The sequence below is a fragment of the Lissotriton helveticus genome, chromosome 1_1 (genome assembly GCF_964261635.1).
Source record: "Lissotriton helveticus chromosome 1_1, aLisHel1.1, whole genome shotgun sequence".
NCBI lineage: Eukaryota > Metazoa > Chordata > Amphibia > Caudata > Salamandridae > Lissotriton > Lissotriton helveticus.
In genome coordinates, this window is record NC_136057.1 from 276,882,930 (window position 1) to 276,896,569 (window position 13,640).

The 13,640-nt window shown below is 49.8% G+C and overlaps 1 protein-coding gene across 1 annotated transcript in view; it reads left to right on the forward strand.

Annotated features, from left to right (window-relative positions):
- The window catches only part of LOC144792735 (cystine/glutamate transporter-like), a 336,763-nt gene that overhangs the window by 275,299 nt on the left and 47,824 nt on the right, over positions 1-13,640 (forward strand). The window lies entirely within an intron of this gene.

The following is a 13,640-nucleotide window of genomic DNA, read 5'->3' on the forward strand; positions in this document are numbered from 1 at the left end:
CCATCATCCCCTTTTGTATCGCTTTGTTCGCCCTAAGTGTGGCAGGGTATACTCAGACGTGAGTCCCTTGTTCACTTGGCCACTGGATTCAAGATAGCCTGGCTGATGAGGATTATGAATCCGAAACCGGTCCCAGGATGCTTGTTTCCGATCCAGGGAAGACATGGCTTGGCAGTTCGGGCTGGACTGTTCCCATAAGGCACAGGGTCAGACTGATTTGCATATAGCCATGTCTGAACTGGGGTGGCTGAGTGAACTAAAGAATGGTGATGGATTAAACCCAGATCAGTTGACTGGGGGTGAGTGTTTGATTTGTTCAAACACTCCGTCCATCATCCCCTTTTGTATCGCTTTGTTCGCCCTAAGTGTGGCAGGGTATACTCAGACGTGAGTCCCTTGTTCACTTGGCCACTGGATTCAAAATAGCCTGGCTGATGAGGATTATGAATCCGAAACCGGTCCCAGGATGCTTGTTTCCGATCCAGGGAAGACATGGCTTGGCAGTTCGGGCTGGACTGTTCCCATAAGGCACAGGGTCAGACTGATTTGCATATAGCCATGTCTGAACTGGGGTGGCTGAGTGAACTAAAGAATGGTGATGGATTAAACCCAGATCAGTTGACTGGGGGTGAGTGTTTGATTTGTTCAAATGCTCCGTCCATCATCCCCTTTTGTATCGCTTTGTTCGCCCTAAGTGTGGCAGGGTATACTCAGACGTGAGTCCCTTGTTCACTTGGCCACTGGATTCAAGATAGCCTGGCTGATGAGGATTATGAATCCGAAACCGGTCCCAGGATGCTTGTTTCCGATCCAGGGAAGACATGGCTTGGCAGTTCGGGCTGGACTGTTCCCATAAGGCACAGGGTCAGACTGATTTGCATATAGCCATGTCTGAACTGGGGTGGCTGAGTGAACTAAAGAATGGTGATGGATTAAACCCAGATCAGTTGACTGGGGGTGAGTGTTTGATTTGTTCAAACACTCCGTCCATCATCCCCTTTTGTATCGCTTTGTTCGCCCTAAGTGTGGCAGGGTATACTCAGACGTGAGTCCCTTGTTCACTTGGCCACTGGATTCAAAATAGCCTGGCTGATGAGGATTATGAATCCGAAACCGGTCCCAGGATGCTTGTTTCCGATCCAGGGAAGACATGGCTTGGCAGTTCGGGCTGGACTGTTCCCATAAGGCACAGGGTCAGACTGATTTGCATATAGCCATGTCTGAACTGGGGTGGCTGAGTGAACTAAAGAATGGTGATGGATTAAACCCAGATCAGTTGACTGGGGGTGAGTGTTTGATTTGTTCAAATGCTCCGTCCATCATCCCCTTTTGTATCGCTTTGTTCGCCCTAAGTGTGGCAGGGTATACTCAGACGTGAGTCCCTTGTTCACTTGGCCACTGGATTCAAGATAGCCTGGCTGATGAGGATTATGAATCCGAAACCGGTCCCAGGATGCTTGTTTCCGATCCAGGGAAGACATGGCTTGGCAGTTCGGGCTGGACTGTTCCCATAAGGCACAGGGTCAGACTGATTTGCATATAGCCATGTCTGAACTGGGGTGGCTGAGTGAACTAAAGAATGGTGATGGATTAAACCCAGATCAGTTGACTGGGGGTGAGTGTTTGATTTGTTCAAACGCTCCGTCCATCATCCCCTTTTGTATCGCTTTGTTCGCCCTAAGTGTGGCAGGGTATACTCAGACGTGAGTCCCTTGTTCACTTGGCCACTGGATTCAAGATAGCCTGGCTGATGAGGATTATGAATCCGAAACCGGTCCCAGGATGCTTGTTTCCGATCCAGGGAAGACATGGCTTGGCAGTTCGGGCTGGACTGTTCCCATAAGGCACAGGGTCAGACTGATTTGCATTTAGCCATGTCTGAACTGGGGTGGCTGAGTGAACTAAAGAATGGTGATGGATTAAACCCAGATCATTTGACTGGGGGTGAGTGTTTGATTTGTTCAAACGCTCCGTCCATCATCCCCTTTAGTATCGCTTTGTTCGCCCTAAGTGTGGCAGGGTATACTCAGACGTGAGTCCCTTGTTCACTTGGCCACTGGATTCAAGATAGCCTGGCTGATGAGGATTATGAATCCGAAACCGGTCCCAGGATGCTTGTTTCCGATCCAGGGAAGACATGGCTTGGCAGTTCGGGCTGGACTGTTCCCATTAGGCACAGGGTCAGACTGATTTGCATATAGCCATGTCTGAACTGGGGTGGCTGAGTGAACTAAAGAATGGTGATGGATTAAACCCAGATCAGTTGACTGGGGGTGAGTGTTTGATTTGTTCAAACGCTCCGTCCATCATCCCCTTTTGTATCGCTTTGTTCGCCCTAAGTGTGGCAGGGTATACTCAGACGTGAGTCCCTTGTTCACTTGGCCACTGGATTCAAGATAGCCTGGCTGATGGGGATTATGAATCCGAAACCGGTCCCAGGATGCTTGTTTCCGATCCAGGGAAGACATGGCTTGGCAGTTCGGGCTGGACTGTTCCCATAAGGCACAGGGTCAGACTGATTTGCATATAGCCATGTCTGAACTGGGGTGGCTGAGTGAACTAAAGAATGGTGATGGATTAAACCCAGATCAGTTGACTGGGGGTGAGTGTTTGATTTGATCAAACGCTCCGTCCATCATCCCCTTTTGTATCGCTTTGTTCGCCCTAAGTGTGGCAGGGTATACTCAGACGTGAGTCCCTTGTTCACTTGGCCACTGGATTCAAGATAGCCTGGCTGATGAGGATTATGAATCCGAAACCGGTCCCAGGATGCTTGTTTCCGATCCAGGAAAGACATGGCTTGGCAGTTCGGGCTGGACTGTTCCCATAAGGCACATGGTCAGACTGATTTGCATATAGCCATGTCTGAACTGGGGTGGCTGAGTGAACTAAAGAATGGTGATGGATTAAACCCAGATCAGTTGACTGGGGGTGAGTGTTTGATTTGTTCAAACGCTCCGTCCATCATCCCCTTTTGTATCGCTTTGTTCGCCCTAAGTGTGGCAGGGTATACTCAGACGTGAGTCCCTTGTTCACTTGGCCACTGGATTCAAGATAGCCTGGCTGATGAGGATTATGAATCCGAAACCGGTCCCAGGATGCTTGTTTCCGATCCAGGGAAGACATGGTTTGGCAGTTCGGGCTGGACTGTTCCCATAAGGCACAGGGTCAGACTGATTTGCATATAGCCATGTCTGAACTGGGGTGGCTGAGTGAACTAAAGAATGGTGATGGATTAAACCCAAATCAGTTGACTGGGGGTGAGTGTTTGATTTGTTCAAACGCTCCGTCCATCATCCCCTTTTGTATCGCTTTGGTCGCCCTAAGTGTGGCAGGGTATACTCAGACGTGAGTCCCTTGTTCACTTGGCCACTGGATTCAAGATAGCCTGGCTGATGAGGATTATGAATCCGAAACCGGTCCCAGGATGCTTGTTTCCGATCCAGGGAAGACATGGCTTGGCAGTTCGGGCTGGACTGTTCCCATAAGGCACAGGGTCAGACTGATTTGCATATAGCCATGTCTGAACTGGGGTGGCTGAGTGAACTAAAGAATGGTGATGGATTAAACCCAGATCAGTTGACTGGGGGTGAGTGTTTGATTTGTTCAAACACTCCGTCCATCATCCCCTTTTGTATCGCTTTGTTCGCCCTAAGTGTGGCAGGGTATACTCAGACGTGAGTCCCTTGTTCACTTGGCCACTGGATTCAAAATAGCCTGGCTGATGAGGATTATGAATCCGAAACCGGTCCCAGGATGCTTGTTTCCGATCCAGGGAAGACATGGCTTGGCAGTTCGGGCTGGACTGTTCCCATAAGGCACAGGGTCAGACTGATTTGCATATAGCCATGTCTGAACTGGGGTGGCTGAGTGAACTAAAGAATGGTGATGGATTAAACCCAGATCAGTTGACTGGGGGTGAGTGTTTGATTTGTTCAAACGCTTCGTCCATCATCCCCTTTTGTATCGCTTTGTTCGCCCTAAGTGTGGCAGGGTATACTCAGACGTGAGTCCCTTGTTCACTTGGCCACTGGATTCAAGATAGCCTGGCTGATGAGGATTATGAATCCGAAACCGGTCCCAGGATGCTTGTTTCCGATCCAGGGAAGACATGGCTTGGCAGTTCGGGCTGGACTGTTCCCATAAGGCACAGGGTCAGACTGATTTGTATATAGCCATGTCTGAACTGGGGTGGCTGAGTGAACTAAAGAATGGTGATGGAGTAAACCCAGATCAGTTGACTGGGGGTGAGTGTTTGATTTGTTCAAACGCTCCGTCCATCATCCCCTTTTGTATCGCTTTGTTCGCCCTAAGTGTGGCAGGGTATACTCAGACGTGAGTCCCTTGTTCACTTGGCCACTGGATTCAAGATAGCCTGGCTGATGAGGATTATGAATCCGAAACCGGTCCCAGGATGCTTGTTTCTGATCCAGGGAAGACATGGCTTGGCAGTTCGGGCTGGACTGTTCCCATAGGGCACAGGGTCAGACTGATTTGCATATAGCCATGTCTGAACTGGGGTGGCTGAGTGAACTAAAGAATGGTGATGGATTAAACCCAGATCAGTTGACTGGGGGTGAGTGTTTGATTTGTTCAAACGCTCCGTCCATCATTCCATTTTGTATCGCTTTGTTCGCCCTAAGTGTGGCAGGGTATACTCAGACGTGAGTCCCTTGTTCACTTGGCCACTGGATTCAAGATAGCCTGGCTGATGAGGATTATGAATCCGAAACCGGTCCCAGGATGCTTGTTTCCGATCCAGGGAAGACATGGCTTGGCAGTTCGGGCTGGACTGTTCCCATAAGGCACAGGGTCAGACTGATTTGCATATAGCCATGTCTGAACTGGGGTGGCTGAGTGAACTAAAGAATGGTGATGGATTAAACCCAGATCAGTTGACTGGGGGTGAGTGTTTGATTTGTTCAAACACTCCGTCCATCATCCCCTTTTGTATCGCTTTGTTCGCCCTAAGTGTGGCTGGGTATACTCAGACGTGAGTCCCTTGTTCACTTGGCCACTGGATTCAAAATAGCCTGGCTGATGAGGATTATGAATCCGAAACCGGTCCCAGGATGCTTGTTTCCGATTCAGGGAAGACATGGCTTGGCAGTTCGGGCTGGACTGTTCCCATAAGGCACAGTGTCAGACTGATTTGCATATAGCCATGTCTGAACTGGGGTGGCTGAGTGAACTAAAGAATGGTGATGGATTAAACCCAGATCAGTTGACTGGGGGTGAGTGTTTGATTTGTTCAAACGCTCCATCCATCATCCCCTTTTGTATCGCTTTGTTCGCCCTAAGTGTGGCAGGGTATACTCAGACGTGAGTCCCTTGTTCACTTGGCCATTGGATTCAAGATAGCCTGGCTGATGAGGATTATGAATCCGAAACCGGTCCCAGGATGCTTGTTTCCGATCCAGGGAAGACATGGCTTGGCAGTTCGGGCCGGACTGTTCCCATAAGGCACAGGGTCAGACTGATTTGCATATAGCCATGTCTGAACTGGGGTGGCTGAGTGAACTAAAGAATGGTGATGGATTAAACCCAGATCAGTTGACTGGGGGTGAGTGTTTGATTTGTTCAAACGCTCCGTCCATCGTCCCCTTTTGTATCGCTTTGTTCGCCCTAAGTGTGGCAGGGTATACTCAGACGTGAGTCCCTTGTTCACTTGGCCACTGGATTCAAGATAGCCTGGCTGATGAGGATTATGAATCCGAAACCGGTCCCAGGATGCTTGTTTCCGATCCAGGGAAGACATGGCTTGGCAGTTCGGGCTGGACTGTTCCCATAAGGCACAGGGTCAGACTGATTTGCATATAGCCATGTCTGAACTGGGGTGGCTGAGTGAACTAAAGAATGGTGATGGATTAAACCCAGATCAGTTGACTGGGGGTGAGTGTTTGATTTGTTCAAACGCTTCGTCCATCATCCCCTTTTGTATCACTTTGTTCGCCCTAAGTGTGGCAGGGTATACTCAGACGTGAGTCCCTTGTTCACTTGGCCACTGGATTCAAGATAGCCTGGCTGATGAGGATTATGAATCCGAAACCGGTCCCAGGATGCTTGTTTCCGATCCAGGGAAGACATGGCTTGGCAGTTCGGGCTGGACTGTTCCCATAAGGCACAGGGTCAGACTGATTTGCATATAGCCATGTCTGAACTGGGGTGGCTGAGTGAACTAAAGAATGGTGATGGATTAAACCCAGATCAGTTGACTGGGGGTGAGTGTTTGATTTGTTCAAACGCTCCGTCCATCATCCCCTTTTGTATCGCTTTGTTCGCCCTAAGTGTGGCAGGGTATACTCAGACGTGAGTCCCTTGTTCACTTGGCCACTGGATTCAAGATAGCCTGGCTGATGAGGATTATGAATCCGAAACCGGTCCCAGGATGCTTGTTTCCGATCCAGGGAAGACATGGCTTGGCAGTTCGGGCTGGACTGTTCCCATAAGGCACAGGGTCAGACTGATTTGCATATAGCCATGTCTGAACTGGGGTGGCTGAGTGAACTAAAGAATGGTGATGGATTAAACCCAGATCAGTTGACTGGGGGTGAGTGTTTGATTTGTTCAAACGCTCCGTCCATCATCCCCTATTGTATCACTTTGTTCGCCCTAAGTGTGGCAGGGTATACTCAGACGTGAGTCCCTTGTTCACTTGGCCACTGGATTCAAGATAGCCTGGCTGATGGGGATTATGAATCCGAAACCGGTCCCAGGATGCTTGTTTCCGATCCAGGGAAGACATGGCTTGGCAGTTCGGGCTGGACTGTTCCCATAAGGCACAGGGTCAGACTGATTTGCATATAGCCATGTCTGAACTGGGGTGGCTGAGTGAACTAAAGAATGGTGATGGATTAAACCCAGATCAGTTGACTGGGGGTGAGTGTTTGATTTGATCAAACGCTCCGTCCATCATCCCCTTTTGTATCGCTTTGTTCGCCCTAAGTGTGGCAGGGTATACTCAGACGTGAGTCCCTTGTTCACTTGGCCACTGGATTCAAGATAGCCTGGCTGATGAGGATTATGAATCCGAAACCGGTCCCAGGATGCTTGTTTCCGATCCAGGAAAGACATGGCTTGGCAGTTCGGGCTGGACTGTTCCCATAAGGCACATGGTCAGACTGATTTGCATATAGCCATGTCTGAACTGGGGTGGCTGAGTGAACTAAAGAATGGTGATGGATTAAACCCAGATCAGTTGACTGGGGGTGAGTGTTTGATTTGTTAAAACGCTCCGTCCATCATCCCCTTTTGTATCGCTTTGTTCGCCCTAAGTGTGGCAGGGTATACTCAGACGTGAGTCCCTTGTTCACTTGGCCACTGGATTCAAGATAGCCTGGCTGATGAGGATTATGAATCCGAAACCGGTCCCAGGATGCTTGTTTCCGATCCAGGGAAGACATGGCTTGGCAGTTCGGGCTGGACTGTTCCCATAAGGCACAGGGTCAGACTGATTTGCATATAGCCATGTCTGAACTGGGGTGGCTGAGTGAACTAAAGAATGGTGATGGATTAAACCCAAATCAGTTGACTGGGGGTGAGTGTTTGATTTGTTCAAACGCTCCGTCCATCATCCCCTTTTGTATCGCTTTGGTCGCCCTAAGTGTGGCAGGGTATACTCAGACGTGAGTCCCTTGTTCACTTGGCCACTGGATTCAAGATAGCCTGGCTGATGAGGATTATGAATCCGAAACCGGTCCCAGGATGCTTGTTTCCGATCCAGGGAAGACATGGCTTGGCAGTTCGGGCTGGACTGTTCCCATAAGGCACAGGGTCAGACTGATTTGCATATAGCCATGTCTGAACTGGGGTGGCTGAGTGAACTAAAGAATGGTGATGGATTAAACCCAGATCAGTTGACTGGGGGTGAGTGTTTGATTTGTTCAAACGCTCCATCCATCATCCCCTTTTGTATCGCTTTGTTCGCCCTAAGTGTGGCAGGGTATACTCAGACGTGAGTCCCTTGTTCACTTGGCCATTGGATTCAAGATAGCCTGGCTGATGAGGATTATGAATCCGAAACCGGTCCCAGGATGCTTGTTTCCGATCCAGGGAAGACATGGCTTGGCAGTTCGGGCCGGACTGTTCCCATAAGGCACAGGGTCAGACTGATTTGCATATAGCCATGTCTGAACTGGGGTGGCTGAGTGAACTAAAGAATGGTGATGGATTAAACCCAGATCAGTTGACTGGGGGTGAGTGTTTGATTTGTTCAAACGCTCCGTCCATCATCCCCTTTTGTATCGCTTTGTTCGCCCTAAGTGTGGCAGGGTATACTCAGACGTGAGTCCCTTGTTCACTTGGCCACTGGATTCAAGATAGCCTGGCTGATGAGGATTATGAATCCGAAACCGGTCCCAGGATGCTTGTTTCCGATCCAGGGAAGACATGGCTTGGCAGTTCGGGCTGGACTGTTCCCATAAGGCACAGGGTCAGACTGATTTGCATATAGCCATGTCTGAACTGGGGTGGCTGAGTGAACTAAAGAATGGTGATGGATTAAACCCAGATCAGTTGACTGGGGGTGAGTGTTTGATTTGTTCAAACGCTCCGTCCATCATCCCCTTTTGTATCACTTTGTTCGCCCTAAGTGTGGCAGGGTATACTCAGACGTGAGTCCCTTGTTCACTTGGCCACTGGATTCAAGATAGCCTGGCTGATGGGGATTATGAATCCGAAACCGGTCCCAGGATGCTTGTTTCCGATCCAGGGAAGACATGGCTTGGCAGTTCGGGCTGGACTGTTCCCATAAGGCACAGGGTCAGACTGATTTGCATATAGCCATGTCTGAACTGGGGTGGCTGAGTGAACTAAAGAATGGTGATGGATTAAACCCAGATCAGTTGACTGGGGGTGAGTGTTTGATTTGATCAAACGCTCCGTCCATCATCCCCTTTTGTATCGCTTTGTTCGCCCTAAGTGTGGCAGGGTATACTCAGACGTGAGTCCCTTGTTCACTTGGCCACTGGATTCAAGATAGCCTGGCTGATGAGGATTATGAATCCGAAACCGGTCCCAGGATGCTTGTTTCCGATCCAGGAAAGACATGGCTTGGCAGTTCGGGCTGGACTGTTCCCATAAGGCACATGGTCAGACTGATTTGCATATAGCCATGTCTGAACTGGGGTGGCTGAGTGAACTAAAGAATGGTGATGGATTAAACCCAGATCAGTTGACTGGGGGTGAGTGTTTGATTTGTTAAAACGCTCCGTCCATCATCCCCTTTTGTATCGCTTTGTTCGCCCTAAGTGTGGCAGGGTATACTCAGACGTGAGTCCCTTGTTCACTTGGCCACTGGATTCAAGATAGCCTGGCTGATGAGGATTATGAATCCGAAACCGGTCCCAGGATGCTTGTTTCCGATCCAGGGAAGACATGGCTTGGCAGTTCGGGCTGGACTGTTCCCATAAGGCACAGGGTCAGACTGATTTGCATATAGCCATGTCTGAACTGGGGTGGCTGAGTGAACTAAAGAATGGTGATGGATTAAACCCAAATCAGTTGACTGGGGGTGAGTGTTTGATTTGTTCAAACGCTCCGTCCATCATCCCCTTTTGTATCGCTTTGGTCGCCCTAAGTGTGGCAGGGTATACTCAGACGTGAGTCCCTTGTTCACTTGGCCACTGGATTCAAGATAGCCTGGCTGATGAGGATTATGAATCCGAAACCGGTCCCAGGATGCTTGTTTCCGATCCAGGGAAGACATGGCTTGGCAGTTCGGGCTGGACTGTTCCCATAAGGCACAGGGTCAGACTGATTTGCATATAGCCATGTCTGAACTGGGGTGGCTGAGTGAACTAAAGAATGGTGATGGATTAAACCCAGATCAGTTGACTGGGGGTGAGTGTTTGATTTGTTCAAACACTCCGTCCATCATCCCCTTTTGTATCACTTTGTTCGCCCTAAGTGTGGCAGGGTATACTCAGACGTGAGTCCCTTGTTCACTTGGCCACTGGATTCAAAATAGCCTGGCTGATGAGGATTATGAATCCGAAACCGGTCCCAGGATGCTTGTTTCCGATCCAGGGAAGACATGGCTTGGCAGTTCGGGCTGGACTGTTCCCATAAGGCACAGGGTCAGACTGATTTGCATATAGCCATGTCTGAACTGGGGTGGCTGAGTGAACTAAAGAATGGTGATGGATTAAACCCAGATCAGTTGACTGGGGGTGAGTGTTTGATTTGTTCAAATGCTCCGTCCATCATCCCCTTTTGTATCGCTTTGTTTGCCCTAAGTGTGGCAGGGTATACTCAGACGTGAGTCCCTTGTTCACTTGGCCACTGGATTCAAGATAGCCTGGCTGATGAGGATTATAAATCCGAAACCGGTCCCAGGATGCTTGTTTCCGATCCAGGGAAGACATGGCTTGGCAGTTCGGGCTGGACTGTTCCCATAAGGCACAGGGTCAGACTGATTTGCATATAGCCATGTCTGAACTGGGGTGGCTGAGTGAACTAAAGAATGGTGATGGATTAAACCCAGATCAGTTGACTGGGGTGAGTGTTTGATTTGTTCAAACGCTCCGTCCATCATCCCCTTTTGTATCGCTTTGTTCGCCCTAAGTGTGGCAGGGTATACTCAGACGTGAGTCCCTTGTTCACTTGGCCACTGGATTCAAGATAGCCTGGCTGATGAGGATTATGAATCCGAAACCGGTCCCAGGATGCTTGTTTCCGATCCAGGGAAGACATGGCTTGGCAGTTCGGGCTGGACTGTTCCCATAAGGCACAGGGTCAGACTGATTTGCATATAGCCATGTCTGAACTGGGGTGGCTGAGTGAACTAAAGAATGGTGATGGATTAAACCCAGATCATTTGACTGGGGGTGAGTGTTTGATTTGTTCAAACGCTCCGTCCATCATCCCCTTTAGTATCGCTTTGTTCGCCCTAAGTGTGGCAGGGTATACTCAGACGTGAGTCCCTTGTTCACTTGGCCACTGGATTCAAGATAGCCTGGCTGATGAGGATTATGAATCCGAAACCGGTCCCAGGATGCTTGTTTCCGATCCAGGGAAGACATGGCTTGGCAGTTCGGGCTGGACTGTTCCCATTAGGCACAGGGTCAGACTGATTTGCATATAGCCATGTCTGAACTGGGGTGGCTGAGTGAACTAAAGAATGGTGATGGATTAAACCCAGATCAGTTGACTGGGGGTGAGTGTTTGATTTGTTCAAACGCTCCGTCCATCATCCCCTTTTGTATCGCTTTGTTCGCCCTAAGTGTGGCAGGGTATACTCAGACGTGAGTCCCTTGTTCACTTGGCCACTGGATTCAAGATAGCCTGGCTGATGGGGATTATGAATCCGAAACCGGTCCCAGGATGCTTGTTTCCGATCCAGGGAAGACATGGCTTGGCAGTTCGGGCTGGACTGTTCCCATAAGGCACAGGGTCAGACTGATTTGCATATAGCCATGTCTGAACTGGGGTGGCTGAGTGAACTAAAGAATGGTGATGGATTAAACCCAGATCAGTTGACTGGGGGTGAGTGTTTGATTTGATCAAACGCTCCGTCCATCATCCCCTTTTGTATCGCTTTGTTCGCCCTAAGTGTGGCAGGGTATACTCAGACGTGAGTCCCTTGTTCACTTGGCCACTGGATTCAAGATAGCCTGGCTGATGAGGATTATGAATCCGAAACCGGTCCCAGGATGCTTGTTTCCGATCCAGGAAAGACATGGCTTGGCAGTTCGGGCTGGACTGTTCCCATAAGGCACATGGTCAGACTGATTTGCATATAGCCATGTCTGAACTGGGGTGGCTGAGTGAACTAAAGAATGGTGATGGATTAAACCCAGATCAGTTGACTGGGGGTGAGTGTTTGATTTGTTCAAACGCTCCGTCCATCATCCCCTTTTGTATCGCTTTGTTCGCCCTAAGTGTGGCAGGGTATACTCAGACGTGAGTCCCTTGTTCACTTGGCCACTGGATTCAAGATAGCCTGGCTGATGAGGATTATGAATCCGAAACCGGTCCCAGGATGCTTGTTTCCGATCCAGGGAAGACATGGCTTGGCAGTTCGGGCTGGACTGTTCCCATAAGGCACAGGGTCAGACTGATTTGCATATAGCCATGTCTGAACTGGGGTGGCTGAGTGAACTAAAGAATGGTGATGGATTAAACCCAAATCAGTTGACTGGGGGTGAGTGTTTGATTTGTTCAAACGCTCCGTCCATCATCCCCTTTTGTATCGCTTTGGTCGCCCTAAGTGTGGCAGGGTATACTCAGACGTGAGTCCCTTGTTCACTTGGCCACTGGATTCAAGATAGCCTGGCTGATGAGGATTATGAATCCGAAACCGGTCCCAGGATGCTTGTTTCCGATCCAGGGAAGACATGGCTTGGCAGTTCGGGCTGGACTGTTCCCATAAGGCACAGGGTCAGACTGATTTGCATATAGCCATGTCTGAACTGGGGTGGCTGAGTGAACTAAAGAATGGTGATGGATTAAACCCAGATCAGTTGACTGGGGGTGAGTGTTTGATTTGTTCAAACACTCCGTCCATCATCCCCTTTTGTATCGCTTTGTTCGCCCTAAGTGTGGCAGGGTATACTCAGACGTGAGTCCCTTGTTCACTTGGCCACTGGATTCAAAATAGCCTGGCTGATGAGGATTATGAATCCGAAACCGGTCCCAGGATGCTTGTTTCCGATCCAGGGAAGACATGGCTTGGCAGTTCGGGCTGGACTGTTCCCATAAGGCACAGGGTCAGACTGATTTGCATATAGCCATGTCTGAACTGGGGTGGCTGAGTGAACTAAAGAATGGTGATGGATTAAACCCAGATCAGTTGACTGGGGGTGAGTGTTTGATTTGTTCAAATGCTCCGTCCATCATCCCCTTTTGTATCGCTTTGTTCGCCCTAAGTGTGGCAGGGTATACTCAGACGTGAGTCCCTTGTTCACTTGGCCAGTGGATTCAAGATAGCCTGGCTGATGAGGATTATGAATCCGAAACCGGTCCCAGGATGCTTGTTTCCGATCCAGGGAAGACATGGCTTGGCAGTTCGGGCTGGACTGTTCCCATAAGGCACAGGGTCAGACTGATTTGCATATAGCCATGTCTGAACTGGGGTGGCTGAGTGAACTAAAGAATGGTGATGGATTAAACCCAGATCAGTTGACTGGGGGTGAGTGTTTGATTTGTTCAAACGCTCCGTCCATCATCCCCTTTTGTATTGCTTTGCTTCTTTGTGGGACAGCCACAGGACCTGACCCTTTGTCGTTTGTCTTCTTGGACGTCAAAGGTCGCCTACCTTCTGGGGGGCATATCTCGGCCCACAGGCTGCCGATTTACACCATTTTTGCCTCCTCTTGCTCCTGGTGGTGCTCCCCAGCCACTGGGAGCACTCTCATTCGCCCTCCTGGTCACACGGAGGGGGATTCAGCAGGGAGCTATCTTCACTGATTCCCTGGGCCAGCCTTTCACCTGGCTACCCTCCTGGGCCTCTCTTCTTCGTGCGCAGAGGCACTTGCTTCTGTGCACTGGTCCTTGACTCTTCTCCTGGCGCTGTTCAGGATTCTGGAGCAGTCAGTGGGGTCCTCCTTCCAACTGCCCATTGCGCCAGGCTCCAACACCCTCTGCCTCAGCAGACCACACCCCAGAGAGAGCTTTTCTTCCTGTGCAGGCACTTTTTAAAA